Genomic DNA, 24367 nt, shown 5'->3' on the forward strand with positions numbered 1-24367 from the left:
AATTCCTTAAAAAATAGAAATGAGCAAATGGAAGCTAATGACTATAAGAAATCAAGATACAATAAATCAAAATTTTAAAAATGAAAATTAGAAAAATGTGAAATATCTCATTGAAAAAACAACTGATCTAGAAAATAGATTCAGGAGAGATAATATAAAAATTATTGGTTTACTTGAAAACCATGATAAAAAAAAAAAAGACCTGGGCATCATTTTTCAAGAAGTTAGTGAGGAAAACTATCTTGATATTCTAGAATGAAAGGGTAAAACAGAAATTGAAAGGATCCACCTACTGAAAGAGATCCCTAAATGAAAATTCCCAAGAATATTACAACCAAATTCTGGAACTCCCAGATCAACATCCTGAAAAAAATTAATTCAAGTATAGTGAAGCCACAGTCAGGATAACACAAGATTTAGCAGTTTCTACCATAAAGGCCTGGACCACTTGGAATATGATATTCTGGAAAGCAACAGAATTAGGATTGAAACCAGGAATCACCTTTCCAACAAAACTGAGTGTAATCCTTCAGAGGAAAAGATGTTCAATGTAAGAGGATTTTCAAGCATTTGTGATGAAAAAAACCATAGCTGAATGGAAAATTTGATGTTCAAATACAGGATTCTGGAAAAGCTTCATAAGAAGATAATCAGGAAAGTGATATTATAAGGGACTTAATAAGGTTTTTCTGTTTCCATTCCTACATGGGAGTATGATACTTAAAACTCATTAGAACTTTCTCATTATTATGGCAGTTAGAAGGAATATATATATATATATATATATATATATATATATATATATAGAGAGAGAGAGAGAGAGAGAGAGAGAGAGAGAGAGAGAGGGGGGGGGCATGGATGTGAGTTGAATATGAAGGGATAATATCTTTTCAAAAAATGATGAAATTAAGGAGTGAGAGAGGAATATACTAAGAGAAAGGGAGAGGAAGAAGTGAAATGGTACAAATTATCTGCCATAATAAAAATGCAAAAAAAAACTTTTATAGTGGAAGAGAGGGAGAAAAGAAGGAGTGAGTGAACTTTACTCTCATGAGAATTGGCTCAAATAGGAAATAACATTCACACTCAATAAGAATATAGAAATATATTTTATCTTATAGGGAAATATGAGAATATGATATGGGAAGGGGGAAAGGGTAATAAAATAAAGGGCATATTGGGGAGGGAGTGATCAGTAACAAAACATTTTTGAGGAGGGACAAAGTGAAAGGAGAGAGAGAATAAATGGGGGGAATACAATTAGCAACAGTCACTATAAAAATTTTTCTTGAAGCAAGTTTCTCTGATAAGGTCTCATTTCTCAAAAATAGAGGAAACTGAGTCAAATTATAAAAAACAAGAACCATACCCCAATTGATAAATGATTAAAAGATATGTGTGCCCAAAGTGCTATAAATTCATGTATATCCTTTGATCTAGTAACACCACTACTAAGCACGAATATCAAAAGATATTTGGAAAAAAAAACATAAAAAGGAAAATGATCTATAAAGTACAAAAATATTCACAGCAGATATCTTTTCAGTGGAAAAATGGAAATTGAGGGAATGCTTACCATTTGGGGAATGGCTAAAACTGTGATATGTGTTTGTGATGTGATTATTGTTTTCTGGGAAATGATGAGCAGAATGCTTTCAGAAAAACAAAAACAAAAACAAAAACAGGAAAGTCCTTCATGAACAAACTGAAATGTACTATATACAAAGTAATAGCAATGTTCTGGGATGACCGGTTGTAAATGACTTCGCTACTCTCAGTAGTACAATCAATCATCTATGACTACTCTGAAGAATTTTTAATGAAAAATACTATCCATACCCAGAGAAGAAACCGATTGTGTCTGAATACAGATGCAAACATATCGTTTGTGCTCTTGCTCGCGCGCTCCTGCTCGCATGCGCTTGCTTGCGCGCGCTCTCTCTCTCTCTCTCTCTCTCTCAACTTTTCTTGAGGATTTTTATTTTCATTAGGGTGGGAAATCTAAATTTTCTTTCACAACTTGACTTTCATGGAAATGTTTTACATAACTTCACTAAATGGTTTCTTAATTGGGTGGGGTAGGCCAAGGGAGAGAACCTAGAACTCAAAAATCTCAAAAAACAAATGTAAAAATAATCATTTTGAATGTAACCGGGGAAAATATTAAATAAATAAAATATAACAAATTTTAAAAAATAGAACTGGGGAAATGGGGAAAAAAATCCAATGAACAAAGCAACTCCTTTAAAAGTACAATTGACTAAATGCAAAAGGTGGTTTAAAAAAAAGCTTACTTACAGAAGAAAATAATTCACTAAAAATTAAAATTGGACAAATGGAATTGAGTGACTTAATGAGACATCAATAAGCAGTCAAACAAAACAAAAAATATGAAAAATAGAAGAAAATATAAAATACTTCATTGGAAAAACAACTGACCTGGAAAGTAGATCTAGGAAGACAATCTAAGACTTATTGGACTACCTGAAAACCATGATGAAAAAAAGAGCCTGGCAAAATCTTTCAAGAAATCATCAAGAAAAACTTCCCCACTATCTTAGAACTAGAAGGTAAAATAGCCATTGAAAGAATCTACCCAGTATCCCCTGAAAGAGATCCCAAAATGAAAACTCCAAGGAATAGTGTAATTAAATTCCAGAATTATCAAATTAGAGAGAAAATATTACAAGTAGCCAGGAAAAACAAACAAACAAAAACCAATTCAAATCAAAGATTGAGGAGCCATAATCAGGATTACCCAAGATTACCCAAAGGAGATTGGATTGCAGCTAGGAGTCAACCACCCAGCAAAACTAAGTATTATCTTTCAGGGAAATAGACATTCAATGAAATAGGGGATTTTCAATTATTTTTGATGAAAAAATTAGAGATGAACAGAAAATCTGCTCTTCAAATATGGAACTCAAGAGAAGCACAGGGAGATAAAAAGGGAAGGAAAAAAAAACATTTTTTTAAAAAAGCTTAAAATGTTTACATCCCTACATGGGAAGATAATATGTGTAATTCTTGATAACTGTTTCTTTGTTAGGGGTATACTTAGAGGGTTTAAGTATAAGTTTACTTTAATGAGATGACATAAAAAGAAACTAGGGAAGGAAAAGGGAGAAGAGGAAAGAAGAAGTAAAATTGGGTAAATTATATTACATGAATTGGCAAAAGAAAAAAAAAAGACCTATTACAATTGAGGGAAAGAAGGCAGGAGGATGAGCACTGTTTGAACCTTGAACAGATTGTCTCAAAGAGGGAATATCACACATTTATTTTAGAACAGAAATTTGTCTCATCCTATAGGGAAGTAGAAGGGGAAAAGGAAAGGAAAGAGGTAGGTTAATAGAAGGGAGGGCAGAAATAGAAGGAGAAAGTGATAAGAAAGGGAAGAATGGCTGAAAAAAGGAGAGCAAATTGAAGAAGGTGGAGAGAAACAAAACAATGGTGAGGAGGGAAAGAGGGAAAGGAGAGAGAAAAGTATTACTTGGGAAAAATAGGAGACTGGGAAATATAGATAGTAATACTAAATGTAAATGGAATGAACTCTCTTCCATAAAATGAAAGTAGACACAGAGTTGATTAAAAGCCAGACTCCTAGAATATGTTGCTTACAAAAAAACACATCTGAAGCAGAAAGATAGATACAGAGTAAAAGTAAAAGACTGGAGCAGAATCTTCAGCTGAAGTAAAAACAAACAAACAAACAAAAAAACAAACAAACAAACAACAACAACAACAACAACAACAAAAAACAGGGATAGCAATCCTGATCTCAAATCAAGCAAAAGCAAAAATAGATCTATTTAAAAGTGAGAAGGAAAGAAACTACATCTTGCTAAATGGTATCATAGATAATGAAGAAATATCAATATTGAACATATATGGACCAAGTAGCATAGCATCCAAATTCCTAAAGGAGAAGTAAAGAGAGTTGCAAGAAGAAATAAAAGCAAAATTATACTAGTGAGAGATCTCAATTTCCCTCTATCAGAATTAACTAGATTAGTGGGGGAATCTCAACCTCCCTCTATCAAAACTAGATAAATACAATCACAAAATGAAAAAGAAAGAAGTTAAGGGGGTAAATAGAAATTTAGAAAAGTTAGGTATGCTAGATCTTTGGAGAAAACTTAATGGGAACAGAAAGAAATACATTTTTTTCTCAGGTACATGGAATCTACACAAAAATTGACCGTGCATTAGGGCATAAAATATTCACAATCAAGTGCAGAAAGGCACAAAAGTAAATGAATCCTTTTTAGATCACAATGCAATGAAAATTACATGTACTAAAGGGTAGATAAATAGACCAAATCTTAGATCAAAAATTAATCAGAAACTAATCTAATCCTAACAAAGGAGTGAGTCAACAAACCATAGAAATAATTGAAAATTTCATCCCAGAGAATGGCAATAATGAGACAACATACCAAAATTTATAGGATGCAGTCATAATACTTCTTGGGGGAAATTTTATATCTCTAGAAGCTAACATAAATAAAACAGGGAAAGAAAAGATCAATGAACTGGTTATGCAACTAAAAAAGCTAGAAAAAGAACAAATTAAAAACTCCCAATTAAATACCAAATTTAAAATTCTGAAAGCAAAAGGAGAGGTTAATAAAACTGAACATTAAAAAAAAAAAACTATTGAACTAATAAAGAAAACTAAGAGTTGGATTTATGGAAAAACTAACAAAATGGACAAACCTTTTGCTAATTTGATTAGAAAAAGGAAAAAAGAAAATAACATTGTTAGTACCCCCCCCCAAAAGGGAGAACTTAACACCAATGAAGAGAAAATTAAAGCAATAATTAGAGCTCATTTTGTCCAACTCTATGCCAATAAATCTGATAATCTAAGTAAAATAGATGAATACTTATGAAATATAGATTGTCCAGATTAACAGAGAAGGAAATAAATTATTTAAATAGTCCCATTTTAGAAAAAGAAATTGAACAAGCTATTAGTGAACTCCCTAAGAAAAAAAATCTTTACAAGTGAATTCTATCAAACATTTAAAGAACCATTAATTCCAAAACTATACAAACTATTTAGAAAAATGGGGAAAGGAGTCTTACCAAATTTCTTTTATAACACAGATATGATGCTGATACTTAAGCAAGAAAGGGTCAACATAGAGAAAGAAAATTATAGACCAATTTTCCTAATGAATATTAATGCAAAAAGTAAAATGTTAGCAAAGATATTGCAGTAGCTTATCACCAGAATTATACTCTATGATCAAGTGGGATTTATGCCAGGAATGCAGGGCTGATTGAATATCAGGAAAACTATTAGCATAACTGACTGTTTTAATAACCAAACTAACAGAAATCATATGATTATATCAATAGGTGCAGAAAAATCATTTTGAAAAATAAAACACCCATTCCTAGGAATAAAGGGAGTTCTTAAAATCATAAGCAGCATCTATCTAAAACTATCAACAATAATCATATGTAACAGGGATAAACCAGAAGCATTCAAAAAAGATTGGGGGGGTGAACACTGATCACTATCACTATTACTGTTTAATATTGTATTAGCAATGTTAGCTTTAATGATAAGAGAAGAAAAAGCAATTGAAGGAATAAGTGTAGGTAATGAGGAAACAAAATTATCACTTTGTAAATGATATGATGGCATATTTAGAGAATCCTCTAGAATCAACTAAAAATTACTAGAAATGACATCTTTAGCAAAGTTTTTGATATAAAATAAATCCATATAGGTTATTGGTATTTCTATATGTAACCAACAAATTCCAGCAACAAGAGATATAAAGAGAAATTTCATTTAAAATAACTGTAGATGATATATTTGTCAATTCACCTGCCAAGACAAAGTCAGGAACGATATGAACACAATTTCTACACAAATAAAGTCAAATCTAAACAACTGGAAGAATATCAAGTGTTCATGGGTAGGCTGAGCTAATATAATGAAACAGACAATTCTACCTAAATTAATCTACTTATTCAGTGCCATAATAATCAAACTCCCAAGAAATTACTTTACAGATCTAGAAAAAAGAGTAGCAGAGTTAATTTGGAAGAACAAAAGATCAAGAATTTCAAGGAAATTAATGAAAAAAATGCAAATGAAGTTGCCCTAGCTGTACCAGATCTATATTATAAAGTAGTTATTATCAAAATTATTTAGTACTGGCTAAGAAATAGCTGATCAGTAGAATAGGTTATATTCACCAGATAAAATAATCAATGACTATAGTAATCTAGGGTTTGATAAATCCAAAGACCCTAGCTTCTAAAATAAGAACTCATTATTTGACAAAAATTGCTGAGAAAATAGAAATATAGTATGGCAGAAACTAGGCACTGATGAACCCCCTATGCCAAAATAAGATCACAATGGGTTCATCAGTTAGACCTAAAGAAGTATATCATAAGCAAAATAGAAGAACAAATCATAGTCTACCTCTCAGTTCTGTGGAGAAGGAATTTGTGGCTAGAAAACTAGAGTAAATTATGAAATACAAAATGGATAATTTTGATTACATTAAGTTAAAACAAGATTAGAAGGGAAGCAGAAAACTGAGACACAATATTTACATCCAAGGGTTCTGATAAAGGCCTCATTTCTAAAACATATAGAGAATTGACTCAAATTTATTAGAATGCTAGCCATTCTCCATTTGATAAATGGTCAAAGGATATGAACAGATAATTTACAGATTATTATTAGATTATTAGATTAATTATTAGATTTACCTGTGCTTTGTTCCTTCACATAAGAAACAATGAATTGAGGAATGAGTAAATAGCTATAACTAATAATAATAGTAATAAATAAAAAAGAAACTATGGACAAAAGCAAGTCTAAGCCAATGAATGGGCTTCTAGAGTACTGATCTCCATTTGGTTTCCAATTCAATCCTTGCTTTGGGTTTTTGAATACCTCTTATCTTTGCGTAGAGGAAACTTAAGTTTCCAAACTATGTAAAATTTGTCATGTTCTTTGTTGTAGATGACTGAAGAGTTTAGGAGAACTGCAGCACTCAAGACCCTCTGAACAATTCTGGAAAATGCTGATCAAGTCACTATCTCATTTGTCAAAAACTCAGTTTTCACATTTTGGCAGTGCTGACATTCTGATTCAAAGGACAAAAAAAAAAAAAAAATCTGCCCATGCAGTTCCTTTTACATTCAAGAAAGAGTAAAGCCCAACTAGTTCAAAAGACAAGTCAGAAGCAGGCATTTGACAAATAGATAAGACAGCGAATAATGAGTGAACAGTTCAAAATATCCACTTAGGTTAATTCTCATATGTCTTCCCCTTCACACATAATATCTGCCGTATGTAAAAGAACCTGAAAACCAAAAATCTAATTCTAGTCTGCCTAAATTATGGAACTTTCTTTAACTTGCTCTGTTTATCACTTTTCTTCTAAAGTCAAAGGAAGACTGGATTCTGGCAGAACATACATTCACATATATACACTTGTTCATGTGAGTATGCATAAGGTTTTTTATTCAAGAAATACACAGAAAAGAAGTGACAAATAGTAATAAATAGAAATAGTAATTAGATAGTAATAGGTAAAATACTAATAAAATAATAATAAACAGAAAATAAATTATGTAAAAAAGGAAGTATAAGTCAATGAATGGGCTTCTAGAATGGTGCTCTCCATTTTAATTTAATTTCAATTTAATCAGCATGATTATAAGACCAGTTTTGCCTATGTTCAAGGGCAGCAGAGTCTAGATCTATGTAACAGAGTACCTAAAGTACTAAAAAAACATACCTTCTAACTTCTGGACAAAAATAATGTCAGGTTGGTTGACAATTGCATGGTTCTTTTTTTTTTTTTTTTTTTTAATTTAATAGCCTTTTATTTACAGGATATATACATGGGTAACTTTACAGCATTAACAATTGCCAAACCTCTTGTTCCAATTTTTCACCTCTTACCCCCCCCACCCCCTCCCCTAAATGGCAGGATGACCAGTAGATGTTAAATATATTAAAATATAACTTAGATACACAATAAGTATACATGACCAAAACATTATTTTGCTGTACAAAAAGAATCAGACTCTGAATTATTGTACAATTAGCTTGTGAAGGAAATCAAAGATGCAGGTGTGCATAAATATAGGGATTGGGAATTCAATGTAATGGTTTTTAGTCATCTCCCAGAGTTCTTTTTCTGGGTATAGCTAGTTCAGTTCATTACTGCTCCATTAGAAATGATTTGGTTGATCTCGTTGCTGAGGATGGCCTGATCCAAACTACTCTCCAAAATGGTTGGATTCGTTCACAACTCTACCAACAATGAATCAATGTCCCAGTTTTCCCACATCCCCTCCAACAATCATCATTATTTTTTCCTGTCATCTTAGCCAATCTGACAGGTGTGTAGTGGTATCTTAGAGTTGTCTTAATTTGCATTTCTCTGATTAATAATGACTTGGAGCATCTTTTCATATGACTAGAAATAGTTTCAATTTCTTCATCTGAGAATTGTCTGTTCATATCCTTTGACCATTTTTCAATTAGAGAATGGCTTGATTTTTTATAAATTAGAGTTAATTCTCTATATATTTTGGAAATGAGGCCTTTATCAGAACCTTTGACTGTAAAAATATTTTCCCAGTTTATTGCTTCCCTTCTAATCTTGTCTGCATTAGTTTTGTTTGTACAAAAACTTTTCAGTTTGGTATAATCGAAATTTTCTATTTTGTGATCAGTAATGATCTCTAGTTCTGCTTTGGTCATAAAGACCTTCCCCTTCCACAGGTCTGAGAGGTAAACTATCCTATGTTCCTCTAATTTATTAATAATTTCATTCTTTATGCCTAGGTCATGAACCCATTTTGACCTTATCTTGGTGTACGGCGTTAAGTATGGATCAATGCCTAGTTTCTGCCATATTAGTTTCCAATTTTCCCAGCAATTTTTATCAAACAGTAAGTTCTTATCCCAAAAGCTGGGATCTTTGGGTTTGTCAAAGACTAGGTTGCTATATTTGTTGACTGTTTTATCCCTTGAACCTAATCTATTCCACTGATCAACTAATCTATTCCTTAGCCAATACCAAATAGTTTTGGTAACTGCTGCTCTATAGTATAGTTTTAGATCTGGTACAGCTAAGCCACCATCATTTGATTTTTTTTTTATTAATTCCCTTGAAATTCTTGACCTTTTGTTTTTCCATATGAACTTTGTTGTTATTTTTTCTAGGTCATTAAAATAGTTTTTTGGGAGTCTGATTGCATGGTTCTTGTAGGAGGCTGGAAGCATCTATTGTCATCCTCTGCTATTCACTAAAGCTGAGACAACAGGAAATTAATTGGCAGAAAAACAGAGAATATAGAACAGATGCCTAGAAAATTGTATAATATTGTTATATAGTCAGCACTTATGTTCTAAAGACATAGCTGCCTATCCATTAGTGGAAAAAAAAAAAAGAATTCAAAATCTAAATAATCTTGAGACTTTTGAAATAATTTATTTTAAATTGCTTGGATGATAAGGAAAATGTTTCTTTTGTGGGTCAATAGTAAATTATAGGAAGGGGGGGGAATTAAGAAAAAAATTAAACTAATTACCAATACATAAATAGTTTTCATATTACTGAATTTTAAATAACTAGTGATTGCTTGCTATCTAATCATAGCTAGAAGAAATTGTTAGGAGAGGAGAGAGAGACATTTTGCACAAGGTCAAGAAAAGGAGAATGTTACATTGGCTGTCTCAAGATGCACATTCCTACTCAACTCATGACTAATTTTTTTATTTTTTTGCTTAATTTTTAATAGCTTTTTACTTACAAGTTATATGCATGGGTAATTTTACAGCATTGACTATTGCCAACCTTTTGTTCCAAATTTTCCCCTCTTTTTCCCCACCTTCTCCCCTAGATGGCAGGATGACCAATACATGTTAAATATATTATAGTATAAATTATATACAAAATAAGTATACATGTCCAAACCATTATATTTCTGTACAAAAAGAATTGGACTCTGAAATATTGTACAATTAGCCTGTGAAGGAAATCAAAAATGCAGGTGGGCAAAAATATAGGAATTGGGAATTCAATGTAATGGTTCTTAGTCACCTAGAGTTCTTTCACTGGGTGTAGCTGGTTCACTTCATTACTGCTCCATTAGAACTGATTTGGTTCATCTCATTACTGAAGATGGCCAGATCCATCAGAATTGATCATCATATAGTATTGTTGTTGAAGTATTTAATGATCTCCTGGCCCTGCTCATTTCACTCAGCATCAGTTCATGTAAGTCTCTCCAGGCCTTTCTGAAATCATCCTGTTGGTCTTTTCTTACAGAACAATAATATTCCATAACATAACTCATGACTAATTTTAACCCAAAGCTTAAAATATAATGTAGCAGCAAATATGGAACTCTTAAAAAATAACCATAACATGTGTATATATATATATATATATATATATATATATATATATATATATATACACACATATAAATTTCTGATTTGTAAATCAGTAATCCCAATGTTCCAATTAGGTATGAACAGAAGTGACCATCTTGGTACAATGATGATGACAATAATAATGATAGCATTGAAAGCAACAAGAAAAAGTGACAGTTTGTATTTTGGGAATTATTATTCTCAAAATTCTGTGCAACTCTTACCATCATTATTCTGCAAATAAGAAAGCAGGCTCAGAGATTACATATTAGATAGCACAATATAAATTAGGAAAATAAAAACCCATGCTGTAGGTAAAGTTAAAAGAGGTCTTGGTTTGAAACTAGTCCATCTACTTAATAGGGCTGTGCCATGGGCAATAGTTCTTGTTCCTTAGTTTTATCATCTGTCAAATTAGATAAATACTAGTATTAATTACCTTAAAAGATTATTGTGAGACTCAAATGAGCTAATTGGGTAGTGTTATATAGTAATTACAGTTGTCCCTGATTATTATTGATAGTAATTATTATTACTGATCTGTTCATGTTTACTCCCAACTAGGAAATGACTGAACTTGGATCTGCACTTACCCACAAGGCATAAATATTGGCAGGGTAAAGAAGAAAGTTCTATTATTTGTGGTAGGAATAAAGATATGAAGAAAGTCTTACAGGGATAAAAAGAGGTTAACGTTAAATGGCAACTACAGAGTTTTGAAATAACAACGGTGACCACTAACTGGTGAAAAATGGTTAGGAATTAGAAGTATCTCTACTAATTAAGTGATGGGAAATAAGCAAAGAGCAAGATTAGAAAATACATTTTTATCTATTTATACAATATAACTTCAATGTTAGTAATAGAAGAAGAGTTATTGCCTTTAATACATGAAACTGTTCCTATATTTTCCAAGTATGCTTTAATTTCACATCTGATACATTACAAAGTATGACAACAATTAGGATTAACTAATTTTCTTTTTAATTAGAAGTCACTTATTCCTTCTCCCAAGTTCTCTTCTATAGCTAAATAATCCTAGTTCTGGGAACCATTCTTAAAATGGGAGTTTTATAACTTCATAGCAGTTTTTGATAATATCTTGTAAAGTAAATTACACTAAGAGTAAATATAACTCAGAGTTGCATATTATGGCAGTTTGGGATATTATGAGTTAAAAGGAATATAGTTGTAGTTAGGCAAGAAAAACCTCAATATTCTAGCTAGGTAAAAAATTATACATGCAGCCTAGCAGCCAATTTCCTCTTGGTTGAACATTCACAAGACCTATTATTTTGGCCACATCCTGCATATTTCAGTCCATTCCCCCTCTTAAGCAGTGTTAGTTTTAAAAACAAACAAACAAACAAATAAAAAGACCTTTTCAAAAACAAAGCTACAGTACAGACAAATCTGCTGCTTGCATTGGGTAGCAAGGTGCTCTTATTGAAGCCCCTGTGTGTAAATCTACTAAAAAAGTTTGGACTGAACATCCTGTTTTTGTGTGTCTTTTTCCTTGTAATCCCTGTATCACAGGCAGATGCAATGTGATGCTTTGGTGTTGGGTCCACAACAATGGTTCAAATTTGAGCATTTGCCTAAGACTTTCCTCACTGGCTAAGCTAATGATTAGTCAAAAGATTTATGCCAGCAGAAGGGACAGAGTTGGCAAGAATTTGAGAGAGTTCTTCTGGCGTCAACAAAAAGATGCAGTTCCAGGCTTTCTTTAAGAATAAGACCTTGGAGGAAGAAAAGGACTGGGAAGCTGCCAATACGTAGAGGAACATGTGTTCTATACTCTAGCTTGCCATGTGTGAGAATTTGGGGTGAGATCGGACAATTTCTTGATCTCTCTCTCTTTTATCTTGCTCCCAATAAGAGGGCTTATTCACTCTCTTTATTATCTGGCCTATTCTAATTATAAAACTTCTCTGATTCTATTTGCTATCATACTGAATAAATGGGTTTTTTCATCCTTTACTACGTGTGATGGTTTTTGCATAATTAGAATTTGGTGGGAAAGGAATCAAGCCTTCAGCTATGGTTTGTGGTATTCCTGCCTTATTCTAATCTAGTGACCAAGCAAGAGGCTTGAACCTAAAAATCATTTCCCCTAGATTTGTGCAAAATTAGTAGTGGCACAAGGAGGAAGACAGCTAGAAATAATTCTATCTATATTCTCATCCAGTCAGAAATGGATGCCTTTCTTAGAGATGGGAGAAACTCCAGAGATTTCATGCTTCTCAGTGAGGTACATTTAGATAAAACCATGTAATATACAAACAACTTACATGGGCAACATACATTCCTTAAATGAGAAAAGATAGCGAGAGGGATTGGACCTCCAAGGCTCTGTTTCCTTATCCATAAAATTGGATAATAATTATAATGTACAATATAGTCAAGTATTAACTAGTAAAAGGGCTCTCTATTCCATATTAAAATGCAACATATGTCATATTTGACTCTATGAGTCCATCCCATCCAAGGTCCAAATAAGATTGCTACTCTGATTTTACCTGCCTAACAAGCAGCACAAATTAATCACTACAGGCAGTTAAATGAGAAGGAAAAAGTCATAAGAAGCATCAGTTGACCCTTATAGGACATATTCTAATCCACACAAAAAAGCAAAATTTTCGATTTCTCTGCCTCACCTTAAATTTGTCTTTGCTCTTGGATAAGAACATATACAGCATAGCTAGAAGACTCTCTCTTGAAGTATGGAGAATGGATAAATACATAAAGCCTGTATCAATCAATCATCAGATACAGTGACCATTTGCACTCACTTATCTAATCACAAACTGCAGCCACTGTACCCATACAAAGCTAGAAATCATTTTACTTTGAACATGAGAATGTTGAACAACTATTTACAAATTCTGTAATAGTGCTTAATACATATTACTTAATGCATATTTAACCCTTCCATGTTTGATTTAGGTGAACACAATCCATTTTCTATTACATCCTGTACTGATCACATCTTTTGGACATCACTAGATCAGAAAAGAAGTACTTACATTTATCAATACTCAAGTAGGCAAACATAACCTTAGTCCAACACAGTGGGGCTGGACTTGTCATTGTAAGCATTATCCTTTTCAATTCCCAAACTGATTGTCTCTGACCTTTGTCTAACCTTTATGTGTCTTGAGCTACTCCCAAGAACTTATCTATTAAATCATAATAATATACATTATTGGTGCAAGGAATTTCCTACAATGACCAAGATCCTTCTCCTAAGACATTACAGAGAGAATAATCTTTGATCCTTTGATTTATCCTTCATTCATATATCTTTTCATTGCTTTACTTTGTTTTACTTCTATACCTTCACCTATTTTTTTCCTGTAATGAATAGAACTTCAAACTTCAAAGCCAGGAAGAGTGGAGTTTAAATTCTGCCTCTCACATACACTGTGGCAATGAGAAAATCTCAATTTCATGATGCTTTCTAGGTGACTCTCTATGATTATTAACTTTCAAAGAATGTACTGACCTATGTTGGTTGAGCAAATTTCCTTTGTTAAGGTGCTCCAAGTGCTAGTAAAATAACAGGTGCATTTAATATCTCTATTTGCTCAAAACAGTTATCTTTTTATTTCTTTCTCTTTTCATGCTTGTTCTTGACTTTCTACTAACTGTTCAATAAGTCATCTCTGAGTTATTTTCACAATTGAACATTTTATGATGGAACCATCATAATAAATCCCCAAAAAAGTCAGCGATGGTACACATGATTTCTCTTAGTTAACCCCTAATGATAAATTATATATGAAATATTCCTTCTCTTTTTGATATTGTATTTCTTAGGTTTTACACTCAATGGTTAATGGTGGTAAACAATTAACTTTTCCCTAAGATTTACTATGTAATTTAGCAATATTGAACAATAAAACCAATAAAAATAAGATTATAATTTTTGAGAGATATATGGTACTTGAAAAACCCCCACCATTCTGAGTATTCAAAAGTACTAGTACTGATCATGGATTATCATCAATATTCCATTTTATGTAGACTACATTATTTGTAGTATAAGCTTCTGGGATCATTCTACATAATAGAAATATTCCCTTTCATTCACAAAAAACTGTCTATAGATCAGGGACTTATTTTTTAAACTAGTCTTTTACAGTATCTAACACATCTCATCATGTGAATATTTTAAAAAGAGACTCCAAAATCAGCAGAAGTGTGAAGTATCAAATTAATTCATACTCAAAAAACTGAAATTACCTATTTTATATGTGGTATTCATTTCATAACTATTTTCTTGAAGTTAGATCACCAACTTGTGAAACCAAGGTCAAAATAAAGAAATTAGAAGATCAAAGATGAGAATAAAGATGTTATTTCTCAAAGATGAGAATAAAGAGCATAAAGTGAATACTGGTTTTATGACCTAATGTTTAAATGTTATTAATTTAGGAAAATGAGAAGTTTTTAAAAAAGTAATTTTATTTACTTCAATTGGTCAACATCGGGAAAAAATTAACTGATGGGTAGCAGTCATCACAAATAGAAGGCTTCAAAAGCCCAGAAAAATGCAGTAGCCTTTAAAAAACTGATCTCCTTGTGAAGTAGAGAAATATTGTTATTCATTTACCAAACACGCTAATGTCACATATCTAGAGTTTGATCAAAAGCTGTGAACAATTTTTTTGAAGAAAAAGTAAAAAGAAGTTGGGGATTAAGAATGAATAGTAAGTTTGGCATAGAATTTAGCTAATCAAATCATCCTGGAAGGATTTATGGATGAAAACAGAAAGATAATAAACAAATGCTGAAACTAACAAAAACCTGCCAGGATTTCTACATCTATTCTCATTGCTGATGATGAAACTAGCAGTTTAGATTCTACAAGTCTTCAATACCTGATATATCATGGCAAGAAGTGACAGTGGCATTTGAAAAGATAAAGTAGGGAGGATTATCTTAGCCTAATCAAATGCATATGAATGAAAATTTTGCTAGAGACAATTTTTAAGGCATTCAAGGATTTCTTTAATTTCCTAAATATTTTGTTAAAGCAATAAAAACAGAAGAGAAAGAAAATCAATTCTGGTGAGAATGAAATTTTTATTAAATTATGAGAAGATAAAAGAGCCAAAATAGATGGAAGTGATTTTTAAATGTAATTATTATGTGTTTTCACAATAGGAAGCAAAGCTAAAAAGAAATTAAAGCTAAAAGAAAAGAAACAGGTTAGGAAAATACCTCTAAAGTAAATATATCTGGGAATATAACTGGGAAAGAGTAAATGTCCCTATCTTCAAGAAATGGAAAAGTGGTCCAATCCATAGGAGCTGATTTTTTCCTCCATTTTTTTTTTAAATAATCAATTAATTTCAACTAGATTCTTAATATTGAATGCAAATTCCTTATTCTTCCCTAATTGACTCTATCAGACTATGGGAATTCTAAACTTCTCTCTTCTTTCCCCAAAGTGTATATACTAATTTCAACTTCTCAGAATAGGGCCTTTTTCATATTTTATTGAGAAAATCTAAGGCCGTTCACCATGACCACATCCTTCTTCTGTAGTCAACACCAGTCTATATCATCCCTAATAATATTTGTTTTTATTCTTTACTCTGACTATATGGTGGCTTTTCTGCTTATCAGGGCCAATTCATGATCTCATAACCTCCTATTCCCTATAGGAAATTGTACCTCAGATATTGATGTTTTTCACACATACATGCCCCAACCTTAGTTCTTCTAATCAATGTCTGTTCTTCCCTCCCTCTCACCCACCTCCCTCACATCTTGCCCAGTCTCTTTCTTGGTATCTAAAAATATGCCTAATTCTTAACCATCGAAGATCCATTTTTAAAAAGAAGATTTTAAAATAATGGAAAAAAAAATTTTTATTTGAAAAAATCATGAATGCTGCCTTTTACTTTAAAAAAATCAAACAAAAATACATAAGTATTGACTCCTAGACTTAGTTTTTTTTTTTTTAAGCTTTCTAAATACCATTTCATTTTATCTTCATAACAATCTTGGAAAGCAAATGCTATTATTAGTCTCATTTTACAGGCAAGGAAATTGAGGCCTAAAGAAGTTGACTTGTCTAGAAAAGTTTGACAGCTAATAAGTACCTAAAGCAAGATTTCAAGATCATTATTTCTATCTCCATGTCCAGCACTTTATCCACAATGTCATTTAGATGCCAGTTTCATATGCCAATTTACTCATTTTTATAAAATACTTAAGAAACAAAGATTTCATGAATGCATAATATTTATAGCAGTACTCTCTCATAGCAAATAACTCATAGCAAAAAAAAAATAAGTTCTTGTCAAATCAAAAATGGCTAGGGAAAAGAAAAACATGGCATATGAAAGTAATGGAATGATAAAGAACTAAGAAATGATAGTTATGAAAACTTCAGAGAATATGGGAATTGATACATAGTGAAATAAGCAATACCAAAAAGAAAATATGCATAATAAATACAACAATATACATGAAAAGAACATTAACAGGAAGTTGAACACTAAATAACTGGAAAACCAATAATTGCAAAACCAATAAAGGTTCCAGAGGGACAGATAATGAAAACAATCTTCTCTCCTCACAGAAGAAAAGCAGGTTATACAAATAAAATTGTATTTAAACTGCCAGATGCATTACCTTGTTTTGCTAAAATTTTCTGTTTTTTCCTAAGAGGGAATTCAATTGAAAGGGGTGTGGATGGTTGTTTTTATCTTGGAAATGACTGGGATAAAGACAAAATAAATTCATAAAACATATATTTTTTAAATTTAATGGGATGATCTTTGCATCTATTAATAGCATCTTTCATGAAAACTTGAGGAGGAGTCAGGAACATTAAACCACATTTTTTAGTTATTATAGAAGTATAACTGAGAAGTATAAATAAGACCAGCTGGGTATATGGTTCATTGATTTTAGAGAATTATTGGACTTCATGAAACAAAATACTACCTTAAGATCAGTAATATCAAAGAGTTAGGCAATGCAATTAGTATTAATTCCTAGTGCATCATGTAAGTTGAATGCTGACTATTTTAAAAAATTTTGAGAGTGGCTTCTTGGATCAAGTGCTGTAACTGGAGAGAGGAAAACTTAGGAATAAATCCCGATTCCTTCATTCATTAGTTGTGTGACAATGGGAATATCCCAAAATATGTGTGATACTATGTTTCCTCATCTGTAAAATGAGGTATAATAATACCTATAGTATTTGATTAATAGGGTTGTTGTGAGACTTAAATGAGGTAATATCTATAAAAATACTATTACTGGTATCACTATTATCATTATTATTTAAAGTCTCTTATCACACAAGTTATCTCCCATGAATTTGTAAAATTAATAAAAATTCTATGACAAATACTACTAGGACTACAAGATCTTAGATACAGAGTATGAATTCACTAAACAAACAATATCCTTGTCACCTTCCCAATATCTTTGTCCCTTCCTTTTCTACTATCACATTTCATGTCAAATTAACCCAAACATTCTTATTTTTAAATACAATCTCGGAATTCATCTAATCGAATCCCCTTATTTTAGTGAAAAGGAAAGTAGTCATTATTGTATCATCCATCCCTCTGACTACCCTATGGACCTCTTCCTCAGAACAGTGTTTTTAAATGCATAAAATAAAGTATATATAGGATTATAAAGGAATCCAATTAGATTGAAATAAGTATCAAAACATTTTTAAAAGCTCATGGACCTCAAGTTAAAATCCTCTGTATTGGGAGAGACAGATGGAAAAATTAAAAAATAGGTGAGAATATGTGAAGGGTTTCTGATATTCATTGGTCCAGGGATCACTTGAATAGTTAAATAGGTAGGTAAGTAGATAGGTAGATGGATGTATTTTTTTTTTCAAAAATAAATATATATTCCATGCAAGGTAGGCTATTTCATTTTAACTTGAGTCAAGAATGAATTTAACCTAAAGATTTTTGATTCTTCTTAAAATGATAGAATCTTAAAGATGGAAAGGATCTTCAAGAAATAACTTAGTGAAATGTCCTCATTTTGAACAAGAATGAATTGTGTCTTGCTTGTAAAAGTAGACTGACTTCCTTAAGGTCACATAATCACATACTGATAGAGTTTGGATTAGAACACAATTAAACCAATTTCCAGTTCAATGACTTTTCTAATACATTATACTATCTCATTACTTTTATATTTACAAACTGTTGTGTAATGTGCCTGAACCAACCAACAGTTATCCCCTTATGGGGATGGCACCTTCTTTGTGGAGTACATTCTTCTCCCTCCCCTTATGAAAAGAACCTGTAAGTCCCATTTTTCTCCATTCACCTTTCCTATTCTCTTCTCTTGGCTAATCATTTTCTGTAACATCAATCACTTTAAATTATCTACAATAGAATTATTATGTTGCTCATCATAAATAAACTTTGATGCAAGTACATAAATCATATAGTCATAGATATCCAAGACTTTTCTGAACTTTATATCTCAAGCATCATATCAGGGTATTGATATAAAACAGAATATTCTTGAACTGGGGAAAGGAGAATCAGAAACAAAAAATATCAGTTGATTAAAAATAAAAGTTTGTGGCTGTATGGCAGTTTTACCTAGTTTAAAATTGTATGACTCCCTGTTGTTAGTTGCAAGGATCTGGGAAGGGACTTATTATATAAGTGGTTAAATGAATCCTTTATGATATAGTCCTTGACATGAGAAAATGTTAATGCAAACATGAGAATTGCTCAAGGATTGTATCACTGAATTAAAATTGAGTTTTTGCATTTTTATGGTTCTAGATAGTTCTAAATATTAAAAACAAAAACAAAAAAAATTAATTTCTTTAGTGTTAAAAACATCCCAATAAATTTAAATGAATTTTTATAAAAAAAAAGAATTTGGGGAATCTTGTTCATTCTGGATTAGAATCAAAACAGGATGCCTTGAAGGGACATGTAGAAGAAAAATGAGTAGTCATTTCATACGATCTAGAAATACCCTTCCTCCACATCAAATTTTGAACCTAATTAAATAGAAACCTAATCATAATTTTTCCCTAAAGGTTCATATTTTAAAACTGCATAATGTTTAGGGCAGTATTCTAAACTCTTTAAATGTCATCCAAGATGAGCTGACTTCATACTGAATTTTTCTCTACAAATACTGATTTTAACTCTAACAATGAGGTACATGTACATTAATTAATCAATAAAAATTTATTAAGTATCTACTGTGTACTGGGCAGTATACTAAGCACAAATGCAAAAACAAAATGGAACAGCCCTTGCCCTCAAGGAACTTACATTCCACCAGGGGAAAGAATATCAACACATCTACAAAATATTTCAAAAATTAATATAAAGAAAATAAGGGGTGAGGGGAATAGAGTGAATAGTGGCTAAGCGATCTATAAAGTCCTTATGCAGTACTGTATATAACTATTATCATGGACTGTTCTGTTTTAGGTATGATGATAACACATGGTTACTATCCTCCTCAATACTGCCTCTAAATCTCTGATTAGTTTCCATCCCTATTACCAGAAAGGTTTTTTCCTTTGCTCTAGGCCTAGTGATAAGATTGTCAGTTAAGTCTAATCTCATTTTACAGATGAAAATACTGGGACCCAGAGCAGAAAAGTAGTTTACCCAAAGTCACACAGGTAGTATATGGAAGGTGAAAACTGATATCTTCTAATTCTAAATCTATTATTCCTTTCACTGGATCACTCTGGTAAAAAGATCTAGTAAAAGTCTCACATCATACAGTGTGTAAAGCATCCCCTACCTACTTCTGGTTATGATGACCCATGCCTTCTGGAACTTCCTTTGAATTTGCTATCAACTTGATTAATAGTATGATACTTGTGATTCATTTCGTGTTTTCACATATACTAATCTTGTCTCCCAAACTAGGTAACAAACTCCATGTACACAGGAACTCTCTTATAGCATAGCACAAAGGGCACAGAAGATATTAGATAAATGACTGATGTTTCTGTGTACTTGGGATAACTCTGAAAGGACTTATTTAAGGACAGAATCCAATGTATTTTGAATCTTTTCAGGTAGATTTTTCTAGTTAAAAGAAGAGAAGCTTTAATTGGTAGTTTCATCAGCAACCCTGATTTGAAAAACCATCTCTGTGCTGATGATTTATCAGATCAACCTATCCTGTCCCAAACTGTCTGCTGACTTGCAGTCTCACATCTCTAAATGCCTTTCAGACATTTCAAAGTGGAACATTTTAAACTTACTTATGTCCAAAACAGAGTTCATTTTCTTTCCCCCTAAATTCTCCCCTTCCCCTACCTTCCCTATTACTGTAGTGAATGAATATCACCATCCCTTTAGTCCTTCATGCTACCAATCTTGGTTGTCATCCTTGATGCCTTACCATTCCTCACTTCCTTCCCATCTGTTGACAAAGCCTGTTTATTTCATCTTCCCAGTATCACTTGAATATACTCCTTTTTCTCTTCAGACACAGTTATCACTCTAATTACCTCATAGACTATGGCAACAGGCTGCTGGTGGGTCTGTCTACTTCAAGCCTCTCCTCACTCCTTCTATGTGCCCTTCATTTAGACACCAAAGTGATTTTCTTGAAATCCATGTCACTCTCTCAGCTGAAAAACTCCAGTGGCTTTTTGCTTCAGCAACAAATACAAATGTTCTATTTGGAATTCAAAGCCTTTTAAAACCTAATCCCCTCCTACCTTTTCAATATTCTTATACTTTATATCTTGATGAGCACTCATTGATCCAGTGACTGATCTCCTTGGGTATTCCATGAACAAGATAATTCATCTCCCAGCTATGGACATTCATTTTAGCCATCCTTCATGCTTTTCCTCATCTTCACCTGCTAACTTTCCTGATTTCCTCTAAGTCCCAACTAAAACCCTATCTTTTATAAGAAACCTTTCCCAACCCCTCTTAATTTTCTAATGCCTCTGTTAGGCATTTTCTACCTATCTTATAGGTAACTTGTTTATATATGTTTGTTTGCATGTTGTCTCCCTCATTAGACTGTAAGGTCATTGAGACAAGGACTAGCTTTTGCATCTGTCTGTATTCCTAGTGTTTAACACTGTAGACATTAAGTAAAAGCTTACTCATTGATTGGTAATGTTAAAGGAAGACCCAAAGCCCAAAAAGAGGGATCCTAAACAAAATAGAATCTGACCCCATATTACCGAAGTATTTATTATCTGAGAAAAACTTGCAAAGAGAAAATGACCTACATATGCAAAGATATTCATAACAGCTCTTTTCATGATAGCAAAGAAATGGAAATTGAGGGAATGCCAATCAGTTGGGAAATGGCTGAAAAAGCTGTGGTATATAAATGTAATAGAATACCATTGTACAATAAGAAATGATGAACAGGTAGATTTCAGAAAACCTGGAAAGACTTGAACAAACTGATACTAAGTGAAATGAGCAGAACCAGAAAAACATAGAACACAGTATCAGTAACAATGATTTAGCTCTTCTCAGCAACACAATGATCCAAGATAAATATAAAGGACTCAGGAAGGAAAATGTTATCCATAACCCAGACAAAGAACTGGTGAACTCTGAATGCAGATCAAAGCATTTTTTTTCTCCTACTTTATTGTTTCTCATGGTTTTTATTTTTCCCCCTTTTCATATGTTTCTTCTTTCATACCTGTGACTAATATGGAAATAAGTTTTACATGTTTAGTACATGTATATACTGTATCAAACTGCCTACCATCTTTGGAATAGGGGAAGGGAAGGAGGAAGGGAGAAAAATTTGGAATTTTAAAACTTGTAAAAATAAATGCCAAAAATTTTCTCAATATGTAACTGGGGGAAAAAATACTATTTTAAAAAAGAAGAAGAACTGGCACAGCAGAGCTTGCAAGAGAGTAGAGGAGAAAAAGTTCTCAATTGCTTACAGGGGTATGCTAAAAAATGAGATATTAATAGTTCTAGAGGCTTTCAAATGAGAGGGTAAGGAGAGGAAGTAAGGAGAGGAATTGTATAGATACAATAAGCCAGGAATGTTTAGAAAGTCCTGAGTAAGGTTTTGAGTTTGTAGTTGCTGTTCATATTAGCCTTGAGCTGATCAAGGCTAGGTCTGTGATTTTTGGCAGCTTATAGGCATCTCCAAATTTGACTAGAGTTCACTTGCAAAGAATCACTACTCTGTTAAGCATCTTTGAGTCTCAGAAAGCCTTCTAATTGGCTGATTGTTGTGTATCCTCATTGTTCTCCTCCCCTAGATAGAAGGGAAGCTCTGATATATAGTATAGTCACATTACAAAGTACATGTTGACAATATACATAGTGTACTGGAGTTAGAGTAGGGAAGACCTGGATCCAGACCTCATGTTGAACATTTACTAGCTCTGTGACCATATGAAAATTAAATTCTGTGTCTCAGTTCCCTTAACTGAGGGAGCTATGTTCAGTGGTTTCTAGACCCCTTTTATGGTCCTGTGAAAGCCAATCAAGTATGATATCACATTAAAACCAGTAAGCATTGAAATGAACTTATGTTTAATGCAAACCAATGGATTATCAAACTATAAGATTCTGAAAGATTTCTTATGATTTTCATGAAAATAAAAAAAAATTTGTTTTCAAAGCTGGGAAATGCTTTAAGCATAAACTTCTGTTATATTACAAGAGATTTACAAAATAAACTTTTTAGTTATTTTAAAGTAATTCATTTTTGGTCATCTAGTTAAGCATTGTTTTCTTTCTAAAGCATAAGTAAGATTTATGCTATAATAAATCAGTAAATATATCTGTCTATATGCACATCATGTGTTGGAAGTCATATAAAATAAAACCTGCATGGGTAAATGAAAAAATATACATTATTCACTTATTTGCAGAAGTGACATTTCCAGTTACTTATTCATGAGAATTTCATGATGCATTAGAAAGTATGCTGGAGGATACTTTGGAAAAGTAATGATGGTTTGGTAATATGAGATTTCCCTACAGCCTTCCACTATTGTATCTTCTCAAAGAAATAAATGAGGTGAGACTTACTTTACAGTGTAATGCAGGAATACTTAGTGTCTGCCACATATTGTCTGTTGGCATATAGCACCTTGTACTGTTGTGTATCTTTCTCTGTATATGCCCTCACTCTACTGAGAGAGCATACCTGTTAAACTAACCAATAATGGGATGAGAGTTTGACTATTTAAAAATGTTCAATACAGAATGACTTCGCATATGGCTCCTGTAAATAGTCAATCAGTAAGCATTTATCAGTTGACAAAAGACAGTCCCTGCCCTTAAGGAGCTAATAATCAATGTGGTCATAGATGTAAAAATATTTTCTGAAATTTCGGTTTTTTTACATTTTGGCTACAAGATTGAAAACCTTTCCAAGTTATCCATTCTGAATATCACTTTTTATTCATATTCTTACACTCGAGATTCAAAAAGTTTAGATTAAATTAGATGTATACCACATCGAGAACAAATTTTAACTGATAGTATTTCTACCCCAAAATGAATCCTTGACCATATTAGTATCTACAACATCAACATGGTAAGGCAATACAATTCAAATGACTATAATGACCATTCTCAACTCCAAAAGAATGATTTTTAAACATGGTTTTCTTTTCCTAATTGGGTAGCAGTGAGCTATAGGCACAGAATAAGAAATATGTCTTAAGATATGATAAATGAGTTAGGTGTTCTTTATTACATGGAAGGATTTATAAAGAAGTGGTAAAATTTTATTTTAAAAAGCATCAACAAAATTATTTTAAAAAATGATTCCTTGATCTAACCTTGCCATATTTAATGTCCCTTTTTTATTATTATCATTGGTTGGTTAGTTAATTAGGAAGGAAGGAAGGAAGGAAGGAGGGAGAGAGGAAAGGAGGGAGGAAAGGAAGGAGAGAAGAAGGGAGGAAGGGAGGGAAGGAGGAAGAGA

At 32.3% G+C, this 24367-nt stretch overlaps 1 protein-coding gene across 3 annotated transcripts in view; it reads right to left on the minus strand.

Moving 5' to 3' along the window:
- Nucleotides 1–24367, minus strand: part of TPK1 (thiamin pyrophosphokinase 1) — a 506842-nt gene that overhangs the window by 73717 nt on the left and 408758 nt on the right. The window lies entirely within an intron of this gene.

The sequence above is a fragment of the Sarcophilus harrisii genome, chromosome 5, assembly GCF_902635505.1.
Source record: "Sarcophilus harrisii chromosome 5, mSarHar1.11, whole genome shotgun sequence".
Lineage (NCBI taxonomy): Eukaryota > Metazoa > Chordata > Mammalia > Dasyuromorphia > Dasyuridae > Sarcophilus > Sarcophilus harrisii.